Here is a 17,955-nt window from a genome sequence, read left to right as displayed (position 1 = left end):
AGAAGTTCTTTTCACTTGCCAACTCTCTTTGATCCCACATGAAAAGTCCAAAAGGGACCATTGTTTCCTTTGCGCTGTTTGCCCTGTTTCATCATGCCCGACGGCTCTCATGGCCCTGTGAACACGTCATTGGTATTCCAAACACAGATCCACACACAACCCAGCTGTTGGCAGGAACCAGGTGGGTTTTATGGGAAGGAGATGGAGCAAGAAAACATCAACGAAGGCCCCAGGAAACGAGTGGTGTTTGATAAGGGATGAAAGAGCTTGGAAGTGAGTTGAAATCTTGTATCCAAGAAGCTAAACTGAGAGATTAATCTGGCCCTGGTATTTAGCATCTCCAGGAAGGTGCACACGGAAGTCAAGATGCCATCTCTCAGAGAAATCACAAGGATGGGTAGGTACCCATAACCATGACAGCACACTCATCTGTGAAACATGGCCTCTCACGGGAGTTATCTTTAATTTTGGCAGGTAGCTCAAGCATGGCTTGCTTTCATCCCTTCAACTCCACATGGTTTCCTCCTTGTTTATTTCTTTTTTTCTCACTGACCTTTCAAAGCCATTTATATTCTCCACTGTCCACTGCTCCTCTCTCATGTTTTAGAGATCAAAGTGCCACTATGCTGGGTGGGGTTGTTTGAAAAATGGAGAATTTCTACATCACTGGCCTTTGGAAGCTGATTGGGCAACAAGAAGTAAGGAGAAACATCAAAGTAAGTGACTTCTCCTTGCTTCTCTCGGCTGCCATCTTTTTGCACATAATTCCTTTCGACTTTCAAAGATCGTACATTCCTAGGCTCCTCCTTGGCATTGTCAGGTTCAAGAGGCTCCTCTGGAATTCCATAAATCTAGACATTTATCTGGGCCCGTGGGGTGGGGCAGACAGAAGGCAGAACATTTCCCAACGTTTTCCTGATACTGTGTTCTTGAACCCTTGATGGCGTGAATAACTTTTCTACAGATCTGTGTGTATAGAAGATAAATGAGTGTTGCTTTTCAAAACTGTCCTCCGTACGAGTAAGTCATTCAGCTGTAAAATATCATGCTCTGTAGGGAGTTTGATTGATTAGATTTGCAAAAACATGACTGTTATGAGCCTTGCTGGGTCTGATCATGTTGGGCCCACCTGTCTAGAGTTGCTCCCGTCACATCTCTGTCCTCCATCTCAGACCCGTGTGTTTCCTGCATAACACTGATGATAATGTATGATTTTATTTATGTGTTTGTTTACTTGTTACGCTCACATGATGTTGTCAGCACCTAGATCTGTGCCCAACACATAGTAATTGCTCAATAAATATTTGGGAATGAATGAATTTAAGAAATATGTTCTCAAAAAAGCTGTTGGGTTGAAAAAACTCAATTACCAAAAATAATCCCTATGGAAGAAGGGGATAAGTATTTAAGGTTAGTTTCCTTTCTCTGCAGATCCTTTTAAGTGTGGTGATAGTGTTTGCTGGGCAGTTGGAATCGCTGGTTATCCTTACAGGACTTGTAAGAAATAGTGTGAAGCCCATCACTTTTCATTCTCTCATTATTCTTTCTATCTGTCCATCCTGCCTTTCTTCCTTGATTTGTTAAATTCTAATCAAATACGTGTCAGGCATAGTAAGACAGGAGTGATACTATACCTACCTCACAGAATCGTTGTGAAGAGTCAATGAGATCATTGCATTTAACAGTTTTTGGCAAAGCACCTGACATATTAAGAGCCTGATAAATGTTAGCCATTAACATTATCATCAGAAATATTTGTGGAGCAACTATTATGTACCTTCTGTCTCAGAGTCTCCAGAACAAGGAGAAAGGATACGGTCTATACCACCAGGGGGTTGTGATAATTTATGTCATTAGTTTTCTTTCCATAATATCTATTTTCAGAGCAGAATGTCACATGTGGAGAAGGTCAGCTAGCCAGGACAAGAGTGAGGAAATGAACAGAATATCAAAATTTTAAGTAAAGACAGGATCAATATTACTGACTTTTTCCTTTTGCCTCAGGCTCCTTATATGGCTTGGCACAGCACTGTTACTGATCTTGTCTTTTTTCGAGAAATTTGATATTTTGCTCATAATGGATGTTTTTTGCATGAAATTTAATTTTTTTTAATATTGCATTAAAATATTGTTTATTTTGATCTCTGAATAAATTTTGCATCCAAAGCCAGTGCCTCTCTCATTTCACCCTAATCCCAGCCCTGTTAGCTGGTTGACCTCTCTAAGCTCTCATAATCAAGCCCTCTGTCTCTAGTTAAGGGCTTTCAGATTTATATACATATTACCCACTGTCAGCACCCAGTCCAGCTGAATATGGGCTCTGTCTTAACTTCTGAAATAGCCTCCTCTTTTGTTCTTGGCCCCCTCCAGGCATTTCTATACACAGAGCCAGAGGGAGCTTTTAAAACCTACATCAAATTGGTCACTCCCTTCCTTAAAATCTTCTGTGGCTTTCCATCTCCAGAAAGTAAAATCCAAACCCTCACCACGGCCTACAAGACCTTCTATGATCCAATCTTACCCCAGCGGCCCGCCATTCCCTCCCTTTGCCCCCTGCATTCCAGCCACTCCTGTCTTCTCTTGGATCCTTGAGTCCACTGTTGTCTAATCCACATGGCTGCCTTCATACAAATTGTTTCCTTTCCAGCAGTGTCCTTCCCCAACACTTTTTTTTTAAGAGATTTTATTTTTTTCCTTTTTATCCCCAAAGCCCCCCAGTACATAGTTGTATATTCTTAGTTGTGGGTCCTTCTAGTTGTGGGATGTGGGACGCCGCCTTAGCGTGGCTGGATGAGCGGTGCCATGTCCGTACCCAGGACTGGAACCGACGAAACACTGGGCTGGCTGCAGCAGAGCACCCGAACTTAACCACGTGGCCACGGGGCCCGCCCCGTTCCCCAACACTTTCTACCTTTCAGATGGCAGCTGAAGCACAGCCTCTGCAGAGGTCTTCCCTGACCTCCTGATCTAAGTTCTGTCCCCACTCGGCCTCCATTATTCTCCCTTGTAGTCTCCTGTTCTTTTTCTTTCCAACACTTCCCATCCTTTGTAATTAATTATATATACCATCCTACTTGTTTGATGTCTTCCTCCCGCACTAGACTGTAAGCTCCTGGAGGACAGGAGCCATGTTTATCCACCACCTTCCCCTCGGCCCCTGGACAATGCCTGCACAGAGGAGCTGCTCAAATATTTCTTGAGTGAACGAGGGAGGGAAGGGAATGAGTGAATAAATCAATCTTCAGCTTGCAAAATCTTGACCTAAGGACTCTGTCACACACTAAGGGACTTTCAGGTCCCATTCTGCTCTCTGTGGTCATGAACTTTGCTCTAAAGCAAGTGTTTTTCCCCTAGATTATTTTTATAGAAAAAAAGGTGAAGCAAATATAGAGATAATTATTGATTCTCACTCATCAAGTCTCGGCTCCCTATCACCAACATCCTCCTGAGAGCCTGCTGCAGAATTCCTGGGAACCACAGGAAATAAGTCCACGAACCACTCGAAATGCTCTTATAAAAATAGACTGGCCTTGACCTTCTTCCTGCGGAAGGGCCTCTTTCCTCAGGGCAAAGAAAATTTTATCTGTTCTTAGGAGCCTCCCATTTCAATCATCCTCCCAGCAGGGTTTATCTGGATATGCTCAGAATCCCAGCCTGAAATCGCCCCCCACTGCCTAGGTCATCACCCGAGCAAACTGCTCATTTATTATATTCATGCTCTTGTTCTTATGTTAAAATCAGAAGATAGACAGACAGAAATCAAGGTCTGGGGGAGCTGTTGGATATTCTAGTGCACACCGGTGTCCCACTAGGGGTTAAGGCCGCTTTCCCCGGACATCATTTGTAGGTGTGCTGCCTTCATCGTTTTCATCCTTGACCCCTTACCAAATTTCTTACTTTTAAAGTTTATTTAAATCATTGGCAAGCCTTTTCACTTAAATTTAATTTCCTTATTTAAGGGAAGCCTTATCTTTCTAGCATAATTGCAAAAATGTGCCACAAATAGAAGGCAGTGACGAAGATAGAAAAAGCCAGCCATCTTGACTTCTGCCTGGGTGCTGCTTCCCACCTGCTTGGCTCTTTTGGTTACAAAGAAAGAACAGCAGTTCTTCTAGGGGAGATGAAGACGTATTTGTACCAAACCAGAGCTTCCTCCTTGAATAATCAAAATCACTGAAGGAGACTTCAAAGGGGGCTCCCTTTCTCTCTGCAGTGTTACTGAAAGATGTCTCAGTGCCACTCAGAACTTCTCCTGGATCAACAGGGGCACATGCCTCAAACTTTTGGAAGCAAAGGTTTAATATTTCAGGTTTCTTTACTGTTATATCAATTCAACAAATAAGCAGAGGATGTCAGTCCCCTTAGAAACCCTTAAATATAATGGAGTGACAGAAAAATTAGAAAATACAGATAAACAACAATAAAAAATTTCTAAAGATTGTCTATGATCCTGTCAGCCAGAGATAACTTCTGTTAACATTTCTATTCATAGAAATGTAAGCATTTTACAATGTGGATTCATGTATATGATTTATATATATATGAATATCTCAGGTTTTCCGAGACAAAAAGACAGCATTCTGCTTTGTTAATTTTCTACATTGTTTGCCTGATTTCTATTTGGTTGCTATCTACATTTATTTTTAATTTTTCTTGTTTCTGCTTACTGTGAGTTTACTTTGCCCTTTTATTTTTGAAGTTTTTTTCATGCAGAATCTTGGGTCATTAATATGAGACCTTTAAAAAAATTTTTAATAGGAGCACTTAAAGGTAAAAATTTCCCTCTAATAATTGTTTTAGTTGTCTCCTAAAGTTTTTGTATGCTGTATTTTGTATATCATTTAGTTTAAACTATACTACAGTTTTTCCTTTGATTTTTTCTTTGACGGATTATTTCAAAATGTGTTTTTTAGTTGAAAATATTTGCAATTTTCCTAGATATGTTATGGTTATCAATACCTAATTTAATTATATTGTGATCAGAGAATTTATTCCATATGATTTCAGTTCTATTACATTGATTCAGACTTGGTAAAATTTATATATATTGTTTTACAATCTTCTCATTTATAATCTTCCTTTACACAATACGTTAGGATTTTTTCCTTACTAATGAACACAAATCTACATCTCCAGTTGTCATGGCTGCCTAGGATTCCATTATATGGACATCAAAATTGTGCTAACTAATCCTCCATCACTGGACACTTAGGTTGTGTACAGTTTGTCCTATTATAAACAAAGCTGCTGTCATCGTCCCTGCACACTGTCCCAGTACTTCCTCAGGGAGCATGGACAGAAATGGAATTGCTGGAGGAAAGCCATACGTTTTGTTAAGGTTTTTACGCAAAATTTTCAGAGTCTATACCTGTTATGGGCTTAAGTTCCATTTTTACTCCGTGACTTGTCGGTACTTCCTTTCTGATTTATACGTCTGCTCTTCGGGGTAGAGGAGAAATGAATTTGAAAGTTTCAGACCTGCTGACTTTTTGGTTTCAAAGTCCCCTCGTAAACCGGGAGCCTTGCTCCCTTTGCCTAAACTGGCTCTGAGGATGCACAGCACCTTGGTGGGACTTCACTGCGCACCTCTCTGGGCCTGTGCCCCAACCTAAGGGAGGCTTTCCCTGTGGCGTGGCCCAGGCCCTTGGCAGAGTGGGTGGCCTGGGATTGTCTTTTCCCTCTGACGCTGCTGGCCACTTGACCCCTTTGCCCTCATCTCTCAGCTCGGATGGGCCACTCCCGCCCTCTGTTCAAAGCTCACCTCCTCCACGACTCTCGAGGCACTGATGACTGTTTAATCCGGCAATTCCCAGACCTCTTGTAAAATCATCTCTAAGTGCTTTAAGTGTGTCCCTTTTATCCACTGTGAATTTGTAAACTGCTTGCGAAGGGGACCACCTGTCTCGCTTATTGAATGTGGGGCTCTTGCGCCTGGCACGGAGCAGACCGTGTTGCAGGCATGCAGTAAATACTTGCTGAAATAAGAACCCAGTTAGTCTCCCAGAGTGAGGTGAGGCTCAGCACAGCCAAGCGGAAAATGGCAGACCATCGAGAATTCTTGCTCATTTAATATTCCAAATAGGGTCTGTCCTTGTATTTAACATAAGGGACAGCCAAGATAGTAGGTAAGAACCCACTGTGACTCGGACCTGCCGCTGTTATCCCTGCCTCCCCACTTAATAGATGTGTGACTACAGGCAAGTGCTTGGCCTCTCTGAGTCCCTTTCCTCACCTGAATAGTGAGTACCTGCTCATAGAGTTGCTGTAAAGATCAAATTCGATAGGAACACATAAAGTGAATAGCGAGGTACCCAGCATGTTATGAGCTCTCCACAAATGGCATTATTAATGTCTTTCATATTTTGGGAATTCACAAAATGACAAACCCTCCTTCCCCGGCCTGTGCTGTGGAGCCTCCTGCCCCATACTCCTCTGCATGCCTCAGGGGAACGGGCTGCAGAGGCTGCTGTCTTTCTCCAAACCATGCCCACTCCACCCTTCCATGGGGGAGGGAAATGGTTGCTCTGGTTACGAGACTTTCCTTTCCTTTCACGACTCCTGAGATCCAGGTAACGAGGCCTCTGCCAAGCTATCAGCCAGGACAGGACAAGGCTCGTCAGGTGTCCGCAGGTGGATTGTTCAGTGTTGCATAAAGCTAGGTATTTTGCACTTGTTCTTTTGATTTTTTTATGCCTTTTCCATTCATTGTAAGCAGCAGAAAGGCAGGGGCTGGCCATCTCAAGGGAAGTGTGCCCTGTAACAGTCAAGACCAGGGACTGCAGGGTCAGGGACCCCTGGGTTCCAGTCTGGGTCTGCACTTACTTGCTGAGTGACTTTGGGCAAGTCACTCCACTTCCCTGTGCCTCGGTTTTCTCATCCTTCAAATGGAGATTATAATAATACCTCGTAGGGTGGTTGGGAGGATAAATGAGATAATGCCTGTAAAACACCCAGCACACACTAAGCTGTTGATAAGTGTGAGTTACCGTCGTCCTCATGCTTAATTCCATCACGGTCATCACCTTCGCATTGTACCTCACACAGGTCCTTGCCTCTGAGCTCACCTCCGTTGAGTGTCAACTTAATTGAAAAAACGAATAGAATATGTGCCCCCCGCCCCGGCTCCAAGAGAAGGTGAAATCAACAGTCTTCGTTGCTCTGCACATCCTAACTATACTTTGTGGAGTTTTATATTGAACAAGGCTCTCAGTGCCTGACTTTGGGTTCCCAGGAGCAGACCTGAGTTTCTCACCTGAGCTGTACCTTCTGTTACTATACCAATGTTACATGACATTGCCCTGCCATTCTGAGCTTTCTACCTCAGGGAATCACGAGAGGGTCCCTCCGCCAGGGGCTCTGAGGCACCAGGCCTGGGTTGGGGCTGGCACCTGTGAGATCAGCAAACCTCCCCAGGGGGTCCTGATGCACACCGGAGCATGAGGCCTCCTGGTCTGGGATATCCTTTTTTTCTCCATCAAGAGAGAGGAAAGGAATTTAGCCCGGAAGGGAGGAGCCTGCTTGATTATTTTTCTCCTTTTAGCAAAGTCACTGAAATATCTCCAAATCTACTTTCCTTGTTTTCTTTAAAAGCAGTGGCCCAGGGGACACTGCCCATTTTGATATGTTTATTTTTTCTCTTACTTTCCATTACTCATATTTCCTTTACTGAATTATTGTTTGTCCCTGCTGGGGGGAAGAAAATAAAACAGAGGTCGAGACGAAATGAGTGAAGGCTCCAGGTCCCTCTCGCCCTGTTCTGCTGTGCTAGGCTGGGATGGGAGGGCTTCCTGTCTCTGCAGTGAGGGGCAGCGGCCACCAGCAGGCACACCAGTGCATCACGACTGGATGTGGTCTGCTCTAAGGCTCTGGTTTGCTCAGCATGGGCACCTGGTGGAAAGGCCAAAATTTCTCTAAACTGAGCTAGGATCAGGTTCTGAAGAATTAACTGGAGCCTAATCACAACACACAAGCCCATAATAAGATGAAATCGGGCCTCCGGGGTGAGGAAGGTCATGTGGCTCAGGATTGCAACAAGGTTCTGTTAGGTTTCTCTTTCTCTTTGCTGCTTATTTTACTTGCTAAAGTTGTTCCCAACTGTTCAAAGATCTGAGTACTCATTTGTTCACTTGAAACATATTTAGTGCACACCTACCACATGTGAGACATGAGCAATATAGTGGAGAACAAGGCAGACGTGATGGGGCCCTCTTGAAGTTCACATTCCACTGGGGAAGACTTACCAAAGAGGGATTCCCAGTGAACTGAGTGTTACAGCAGTGAAGCCTACGGCACCTTGAGAGACAGTTAAGAGGTGACCTGCAGAGCCTGGGAAATGCAAAGACTTCCTGGAGAAAGGGGCATTTCTATTCCTGGTGAATAGGGAGAAGAAAGTAACCAGAATAGCATGTGCAAAGGTCCTGAGTCCAGAAAGAGCATGAGTCACTTGGGGAACTGGAAATAGTCCATGATGGATGAGGAGAGAGGGCTATGGCTGGAGAAGCGGCAGGGCCAGATCATGCAGGCGTTTATCTAAAGAACCGTGGAAAACCAATGGACAACACAGGCTGGTGCGTGACATGGTCAGATTTGCATTTTTAAACTGTCACTCTGGCTGCTGAGTGGAGAAGTATTGGAGAAGAGGCAGAAGCAGGGAAAGCAGATGTAATTGCCCAAGTAAGAGGTAGCAGGACCTCAGGTAGGAGGTAGATGTAGGTATAGGCCAAATGTGGTGCCACGCTTCACAGCTTCCAGCCGGCATATCTTGGATACACTAGCCCAGGAGCCTTCTCTGAGAGAGACATTATTCAGCCAGGGCACAACCCTGGGACATGAGCTAAACTTGGATTTAAAAATCTTACCACCAAATATACCAGGAAATATAATTTCTACCTGTGATGGTGCTGCTTTGGGAATGTGGGCTTATTGATATTCAATAGAAGATCTGAAAGTGAGTCACCATGGTGTCTTAATAGATGACAAATAGTGGGGAGCCAGAGCTCCCTTGCTGCCCGACCTGCCAGGCTGGGCATTAAGGACCCTTGTCCCTGCTCTTCTCCATCCTGCCCTGACTCATTGGATGACTGCACAAATCATCTGTCCCTCAACGGCAGGGGTATGACCTCAAGAACTGAATTTCCGAGTCATGAGACCATACTGTATAAAATCTACCAGATGGTGTCATCTCTGGGAGGTTCAAGGGCAGGTCAGACAGCCTGGAGGGGAGGGAGTGGACCTGCCGGCTCTCAAGATGCCTCCCGTGGGGCTTGGTGACACTAGAGGAAATGGCCGAAGTCATCTTCAGGATAATTCATTCATTCACTCAGCAACTGGTTATTAAGAACTGCTATGTTCCCCACCCCATTCTCAGACGGTGAACAAAGCCGGCAGAGTCCTACCCCCATGGAGCTTACATTCCAGTCATTTCCTGAGGCTCAACCGGTGACCCACACTGCCTCCAAGCTCTCCTGGTCTTAGTGTTGAGTAAAGAAGGCCCAAGAGTTCCCTAGCATCGAATCCATCAGTGGTCTCTAACAAGAATGAACTTCCAGTTTGCAAAAGCGCCAAGCTCCCTATCACCTCTGGGCCTTTGAACTTGGTTTTCCCTTGGCCTGCACCTCTCCTTGTCAACATTGCCACCCCCTGCCCACCAATGCCCAGGACACTCCACCTTCTCCTTCAGACTTCACCCCAGATGTTACTCAGACAAGCCTTCCTTGACTGCCAGCCCCAGGCCCAGGCCAGTTCCCACCAGGTGCCCCTTATCCCTCTGTATTTCATGGGTGCTGTTCACTGGGCTGTTTCTCTTCTCTTGACTCTGCTCCGTTAGGGCAGAGCCCCTGTCTGTGTTGCTTAGACTTTTATCTCGAGTGTCTTGCAAGGATCTGGCATATAATATGTGCTTCATAAATATTTCTTGAAAGAAAGGAGGATGGAAGGGCGGAATGACGATCCGTGCTATGCTGTGTAGCATATTGGTTTTGCTGAAAAGACACTATACTTAGAAGCCCCTTCATGAACCAAAGCCTGAGAAACTGTACTAATTTGCCAATTGCCATACTGAACTCAAGTTTGAATATTTTTGGTTGAATAAATCAGTCTGAAATTAGTCCCATATATTTTCTAAAACCATCATTCCCTCCCCATAAAAACTAACAGCAGATCAGAGACATGAAGAAACCTGGGAGAGATGAGGTTGAATCAGTCTATTATTATTCATTAATTTATTCAACAAATATTTATTAAATAATATGATTTATCAGGCACTGAAGGCATAGAGGCAAAGAAGAAAAAGCAAAGTCCCTGCTTTCATTTTTTACTTTTTTTCCTATAGGGGAGATATTAAGTTTTTAAAAAAGTGAACAGCTGCATAAAAAGACCTGAACTAGTGCCAATTCCTGTTTCTCCCTGTTGAAATCAGATAGGGGGTGGCTGGAAGGGGAGAGTGCACCAGCGGATGGAGAGTGGTCAGGGGTGTCTCCGAGGAAGCGACATTGAGCTGAGACCTTTGAGAACCGGGCAGGGATCCAGCAGGTGGGGTCAGAGGTCTGTCTGTTTCACCGACAGGAGGAGACCACGCGATCCTCCTGAGGAAGGAGCTGGCACGTTTCAGGGAAGACATGTCAGGATGCTAAACCTTCTTCCAGTTGTTAGGCAAGGAACACAAAGCAACCCACCAATGGGGGAGCCACAAGAGTTAATATAATCTGTTTAAGGGACAAATGCTTCTCAGGGGGCCAATGGTGCCTCCGTCCTGAACCTGTCCTGATCCTTTCCGAGCCGAAATTCGCCGTTTCCTCCTGTGGCCTCCTGCAGCATGTAGGCTGGAGCTGTTTGGCAGTTCCCGGGTTCTACCCTGCAATTATAGTTATTTGCATCCTCTGGTCGGCCTCCCCAGTGAATTTTCAACTCCTCGAGGGCAGGGGCTGGATCTTACATGCTCCCTGCCCCCAGCACACACTCCTGCCTTGCACTTAGTATAGTAGATGCTCAGGGAATATTTGTTGACATTTATTAAATTGAATAACTAAGATTTCTGACTAATACTTTGAAAACATACTTATTTTAAAAAGTTTTGAGGGGCCGGCCCGGTGGTGTAGTGATTAGGTTCGTGCACTCCACTTTGGCAGCCCAGGGTTCACAGGTTTGGATCCCTGGCCTAGCCCTACACACTGCTCATCCAGTCATGCTGTGACAGAGACCCACATACAAAACAGAGGAAGACTGCCACTGATGCTAGCTCAGGGACAATCTTTCTCAAGCAAAAAGAGAAAGATTGGCAACAGATGTTAGCTCAGGGCCAATATTCCTTACCAAAAAAAAAAAAGAGCTTTGATTTGGGGCATGGGAGCGATAATTTTGGAGCATAGAATTCTTATGGGAGACCCAAGCCCAGATGGTTCCTATACTGGAGAACATTGAATGCCTTAGGGCTTTCCTGTGGGAGTGGCTGGATAAGAAAAGGAAGTTGTAGGGGGCACAAAAAGGGCCTGGGCAATGAGGCCTAACTGGTTATTTGGCTATTTGGGTCTTGATGGTAGTAAAAAGCCATTGACAACCATCTTGCACGCTCCTTCCAATGCTGTGCCCGGGTGTCTATGTTTGCTCCGAGATTCTGCTGTCTGGATGGCTAGTTGGTTGATCAGGGGTTTGGTTGGGGTTTCTTGTCTTCTTGTGTTTTCTTTATCACTTCTTACTTTGAGGGGGTTTATTTTCTATACATACAGAAGGTTTTGTCCTGAATAATCTAGATATATGCAGCTACAATATATTTCTGTTATTATTTAATTAGTATTTTTAAAGTTGAATCAGTATTCAATCTGGAATTCATATCAAATGGAAACTTGGTATCACTGCTGAAAATGGAACCAGCATCACTCGCCACAAAAGGTGATTATAAAAGGAAAAATGATAACAATAAACCATGTTATGAAATTTTAAAGATAAAAATATATAATTTGTACTGTCTTATTAAGTTCTTCATAGTGTCATCTCATTATTTCCTACAGGAGCACTTCAGCCTAAATGTTGTTATTCTCCTTTTCACAGGTGAAAAAACTAAGATTTTTCAGAAATTAGTGACTCCCAGAGTTAGGAAGTGTTTTAATCTGAATTATCATTTAGTTTTTTGTTTGCAAGTGGAATATTGGAGCTGAAAAGTAGACTAGAAGGTGGGGCTGGAGATTATTAACTTTTAAAATAGACACGTATTGTTTAACTGTTCACTTTTGTGAGTAAGGATAAAATCTAATGAAGCATGGGAAAGAAGCAAGAGCAGGAGAGAGCTGTGTACCAGGAGGAGTCGGGTAGAGCATCCGCCGTTATCAGAGGAGCTGGCTGACCCTCGGCTTCCTGGGTCACCACGTGGATGTGCTTGGCAGTGACATCGCCTCAGTCCAGGACAGGAATGACCAGTAAGAAAAGAGTTACACGGAGATAGGGGAGGATAGAGAGGAACCAGGTGCTTTCTTTCCCTCTTGGCTGTAATTTATTAACTAAACTCAAGTTCATTTTCCTTGTCCCCTCGGCCTGGGTGTAAAGTCCTGATGGAGGCCTGAGGGGATAGTTCTGTGGGGCCTTTTCAGGGTCAGAACACTCACACGCAAGCCACTTTGTTGACATCAGCAAATCCAGCTGCATCGTGCAAGCACTTGACCGGCCACTGACTCCCAACAAAAAACAGATGTCGAAACACACAAAACATACAGTCCTCTTGAACTGGTAGGACTTTGTCTTGAGTTGGGAAAAGGGCGAGAGCTGGGTGTATGGGTGTGCCAAGAGTTGACAACAGCATTGACCAAATAGACCTGGCTTTGTGCTGGCCTGAGCCACGTAGGCTCCGAGAGGAGATGCTCAGAGGGCAAAGGCCAAACAGCATTCCCGCCTGAGAAAGCCAGATTGCTGTGTGTGGGGGATGGTGGGGTTTGAACTGCCTTTGACCGGGACATGGAAAGAGATGGGGTCCCCTAGGCCAGAGGAGGGGAAGTGGGCTCAGAACCAGGATTCCACTTGGAGCTCAGTCCTAGAAACTGCTCTTCTACTTTTTGTCACATAGCATTGTTGAATGTCATCCATATGGTAGATTGTGAAATAAATTGCTCCTAATAAATAAGTGGTTGCCTGATAGGGTTAGTCATTATGTTAAACATTTTTCAGGTAATGCTTACAGCTGGAACTATTAATAAGTAATGAAAAACCAAGTCGTCCTTAAAGAGCCAGGCACCTCCACTAGATCCAGTGCAGCCCAGGATGCTTCCTGTCTTCTGCCCACTCATTGAACAAACCAACTTGTGTTGCATATCAGGCTCTACTCTGGGAACTGATACCCATTTGGTAGATTTGTAAAGTTGAATACTCTGATACATTTCTCCCTTGAGGAAAAGGACGCAATCGAAGGAGTAGCAATTACCTAAGATATTAAGAACTGTGATTTAAAAAGACAATACTTATTCATATGCATTGGAAAGAGAAACTACAAATCAGACACACACCCCCCCCCCTTCAAAATGTGGCAACAGTTATCACTGGGTGGTAAAGTTACAGATGATTTTAGTTTTCTTCTTTATATTTTTCCATATTTCCCTAATTTGTTTATGAGTGATATGTATTATTTGTGGAGTCGGAGAAATTTTTATTTTTAAAAATCCATTAAAAAATACCGTATATACCCCCTGCTTCAGTTTAGGGGTCAGTCCTCAGTTATCGTTAGATGTTCCTCACTGAAGCCTCCCTCTAGGAAAATAGGGTTTTCTATCTTGGATAAAACTTGAAAATTTCTCAGTAGGGAGCAATAGCTGACCTTAAGATTCAAAATGGTACCCATGAGAGGGGCAATAGCTAATGATTAGGCTTCCGATCTCTTATGTACTTAGCACAGAAAAAAATGTTTTCTCCTTCTAGGACGACCATTTTTCTTCATCTGACCCCCACTTCTTTGCATCTTCTATCAACAGCCTCTTAGTTATAGCAAAGTAAATCTACGTTTGCATCCCAGCTACACAATTTGCTAACCACGGGATCTTGGCCAAGTCATTTATAATCTTTGTGCCTCCATCTGTTCGTCTCTAAACTAATAGGCTTATTACGAGGATTAAATGAAAGAATGCGCATAAGCGCATGTTAGCACAGCAATAAAGGTTGGCTATTATCATTATCCCATTGGCTTGTCCCAATTATCTTTTCCAACTATTATGCAGAGAACATTTTTCTGATTTAGCGGGGCTCTGTAATCTCAAGGCATACATTGAGAACTGTGGCCTTTCGGAATGGCCACAGGACACCAAAATAAAGGAAAGGCTTAAAATGTAGTTCCTACTTACCTGCTGGCACAGAGCTGCTTTCCCCACAGAGGCCTCAAAGTCTTAGGCTGAGCAGCAAACTTCCCTCACTAGGAAACCCCTGAGAGCCTGGCCACCTGGCCCCAGTGCCTGCTCGCCTCAGTAAGTCAGCCCTCTCTTTAAGCTGTTCCTTTTGGTTTCTCTGACTCAGAATATGTTAGGTCATTCTGAGACAGCCTTCTCCTCCCCACTTTCCCCACTTCTACCTGCTGTCCTGGACATTTGTCATCTTTTTTGACTGCCCAGCATCTGAAGGCCCATCCCATAATTGAGGCAAACCCCCCCCCCCCCCCCCCACTGCTCCCCCTATGTAGGTCTTGGTCTGGCTGGAACTTCCTGCAGTGTGATTTGGGGCCAACACATCTTCCCAGTGAGCCTGTGGGCAACCCCGCGTTCCCTAAATTCTCTTTCTGCTTATTATCACTCAAAGTCAATTTTGGTTGCTTACAATTAAGAAACCTAGCCAGCTCCTACTTGTCCTTCATACCTACTTTGCCATAAATCCTTCAGCTGTTAGTTCCCAGAACTCCCTGAGCTTCCCATGCCATATGGTTCATTATACTACTGGTTGTGACGTTTTATTAGAGTTGTCTGCTTACCCTCCCCTAGACTGTTAGCTCCTGAGGACAAGGACTAAAACCATCTAGATCACTGTAGTATCTCTATCCCAGAGCAGAGTGCCTGGCACACAGTAGGCCTTCAGCCAATGCCAAATGAAAGAGCAATCAATAAAACCTCCCCCCCGGGAGGGGACCAGAACAACTACAGCAGTTCTACTTGAAGAACCAGTTAACTCGCCAGCTTTCTGATAACCTGGCACCATGCCTAGTCTGATTCCAGGGAAAACCAGATTTCCTTTAGGCTTTGGCAAGGAACAGAATATTCCACAGCATCCTGAGTGGGAGGGTGCAATGTTGGCCGCGTCTTGAAGTGGGTGAGTAATCCCCCAGGCAGCACTTAGCTTTAAACCCTGGCTTATAACGTGGTCATCTCCTGAAGCTCCCAGCTTAAAATGGAAAGTGGCATTACTCATGGTGAAGAGCAGACAATAAAAAAACATTTAGGTGGGGCCTGACACAATGGAGTGAGTATTCCCTGCTGATGGATGAGAGCATCTCTGCTCTGAGCACTCACAGCCCCAGCAGACAGCTCACTCACAGCAAGGCTTTTGAACTACACCTCCGACTTAGCTCATCACCCAGCACGTCGCTCTTCGGGGTGTTGGAAGACATTGCGTCTCTCAGCCTACAGCAGGCATGGTGGGAGGAAATGCCCCTGAATCAATATCAGAAGGTGGTATAAAGTGGTGGTTACAAACATAGGCTTTGGCACCCGACAGAGCTGGGTCTGAATCCTGGCTCTTCTAGTTACTAGTTCCATGACCACAAGCAAGGTACTTAACCTCTCTGATCTTGAAGTTCCTCAAGTATAAAATGGGTTAAGTAATAGTACCTACTATAAGGTCATGGGAAAAGTAAGTCAGACAATCTTTACAAAGCCCTTATCCCAATGCCTGGCATGTAATCAGCACTCAGTAGATGGTAGCTGCCGGTACTGAGAATATTCTTTTACCGTCTTCCTGCAATAGCCTCCATTACGTCTCCATCCCTTAGGTTTTTATTTCTCTGTGAATCTCACTCAGCCTCCACACCCTTACTTCTTCCAGGAGTCATCCTTTACCTCTAACACCCTTCTGAGCCCAGGCCACACCCCAGCCTCCCTCCATGGTCACTACTCTCCACTTCTATCTCGTCTTTCTCTCACTTTCTAAGTGTCTGTCAGATTGTGTACCAAGACCCCGCTACCTGATATCTGAACTGTCCTTGTCTCCCCAACTTCAGAATCCATGACCAAGCACGTGGTGAAGCAAAATGCACTAGAATAAACCAATCTGATTTTAATGAAGGGCAATGGATAAATTGGGCATAAGGTCACAAAATGGCCAGGGCTTAACGCCAGCCTCCACTGCCCCGGGATAATGGAAACACACCTACAGACAGAAAGTGGACCAAAGTGCCGTCTCCTCAGGGTTGGGCATGGAAGACCAGTGGCAGCGATTCGAATGTAATATTTTTCTTAGAAAAAAGCATACCACCAGCTTGTCTAATAATAGGCTTAATTAGTGAGTTCATAAATTAGATTCAGATTTTTTTTAAGGGATATACTTTTGGCCTAAAGCAGGTTACATGCGCTACTATTTAGAGATAAACAAGGATGTACATGAGTCGAGATTCTTCCCATGGCACTGGGTGGTTCTATACCAATGACCCAGAGACTCAGCAATCATCAGTTCCTTAAGGTTAAGAAAACCTCCCACCTTTGGTCACTGATGACTAGATCAACCTCAGGCTCTCATTTCGGGACATGTCCTAATCATTCATTTATTCAATGCATTTAATGAATACCCTTTTATGTGCTGGGCACATTTCTGGATATCATGGAAGATATGGTGAGAGAATGGGATGCAAGCCCTGCCCTCCAGGAGCTTACAGCCCAGCAGGGGAGGTAATTACACAAGTAACTCATGTGGCGGAGGAATGGGACAACTGTCACAAACAGGGCATCAAGTTTTAATAGGAGTTCCAAGGAAGTACAAATCACTAAGACAGAGATATCAGAGAAGATTTGTATACATGATTAGGGTCTCAAAAGGCCAAGATTAGCAGGTACATTGGACAGAGGACAGAGCATGGGCAAAGAACAGAGTTGGGAAAATGCCGGGTGAGAAGAGGAAACGGTACACTTTGAATCAAGGATGGTTCCTGTATAATGAGTTCACGGGGGAGAGGGTAAGGCTAGAAAGATCATTTAGAGCCAGATCTTGTCCCACTTCCTTCTCAACATCTCCTCTTAGATATCCAATAATTGTCTTAAATTTAAGACGGCCCAGACAGCACTGTTGATTCCCCCCATCCAATCCCTGAGCTTCTCTTTCTCAAATATTTCAAATCTTGGTAAATATCCCCAGTGCCTCAGCCCTAACACAGAGAAGTCATTCTTTCTCTCTCTCTCCCTCAATATCTCCATTCACTCATCAGCAGTTTCCATTAGTTTTATCTCTAAAACATATCCTCAATCTGGCCTTTTCTATCTTCTCCATTACCACCACTAGGTTCCAGGCCACCATCACTTCTTACCTGCCTCCTTGTTTCAATTTTTGCTCTCCTACAGCAGCTTACTTAAGTCAGATCATATCTCCTTGCTTGCTTAAAACCTTCTAGTGTCTTCTCATTTCTCTATCGACAGGAAGACTGTCCTACAGGCTCATGATCAGGATCCAGCCTCTCTCTCCCCAGCCTCATCTCTTGCTTCTCCTCCCTTGCTCATCCCTCTCCACGACACTACTGGCTTTCCTTCCCTTCCTTGACCTCACCAAGCATGAACCTGGCACAGCATCTTTGCATCTGCTTTCCCCTCTGCCTGAAACACTGTTCCCTCAGCTTGAAATGCTCCTCTGTCTTTAGACCTTTGCCTGTCCACCTCCTCATGGCTTATGTCTTAGCTCAGATGTTACCTCTGCAGAAGGGTCTTCCCCGATCATTCTGACTAAAGTAGCCCCTTCTCAGTTCTTCTCTTTCTCAGAACTCCAGTTTTTCCTTTATGGCACTTATCTGAAATGCTC

The 17,955-nt window shown here is 44.6% G+C and overlaps 1 protein-coding gene across 6 annotated transcripts in view; it reads right to left on the bottom strand.

Moving 5' to 3' along the window:
* The window catches only part of FGF1 (fibroblast growth factor 1), a 95,821-nt gene that overhangs the window by 31,857 nt on the left and 46,009 nt on the right, over window positions 1–17,955 (bottom strand). Inside the window, exon 1 of one of the 6 annotated variants that reach the window (XM_046666749.1) lies at window positions 14,316–14,418. The exons of the other annotated variants lie outside the window; for them this stretch is intronic. The gene's annotated coding sequence lies outside the window, so the exon portion shown is untranslated. Of the gene's footprint in view, window positions 1–14,315; window positions 14,419–17,955 lie in introns of those variants that run through there. 6 annotated transcript variants of the gene reach the window in all.

The sequence above is a fragment of the Equus quagga genome, chromosome 7 (assembly GCF_021613505.1).
Source record: "Equus quagga isolate Etosha38 chromosome 7, UCLA_HA_Equagga_1.0, whole genome shotgun sequence".
NCBI classification, from domain to species: domain Eukaryota; kingdom Metazoa; phylum Chordata; class Mammalia; order Perissodactyla; family Equidae; genus Equus; species Equus quagga.
This window is presented reverse-complemented; position numbering and strand designations above follow the sequence as displayed.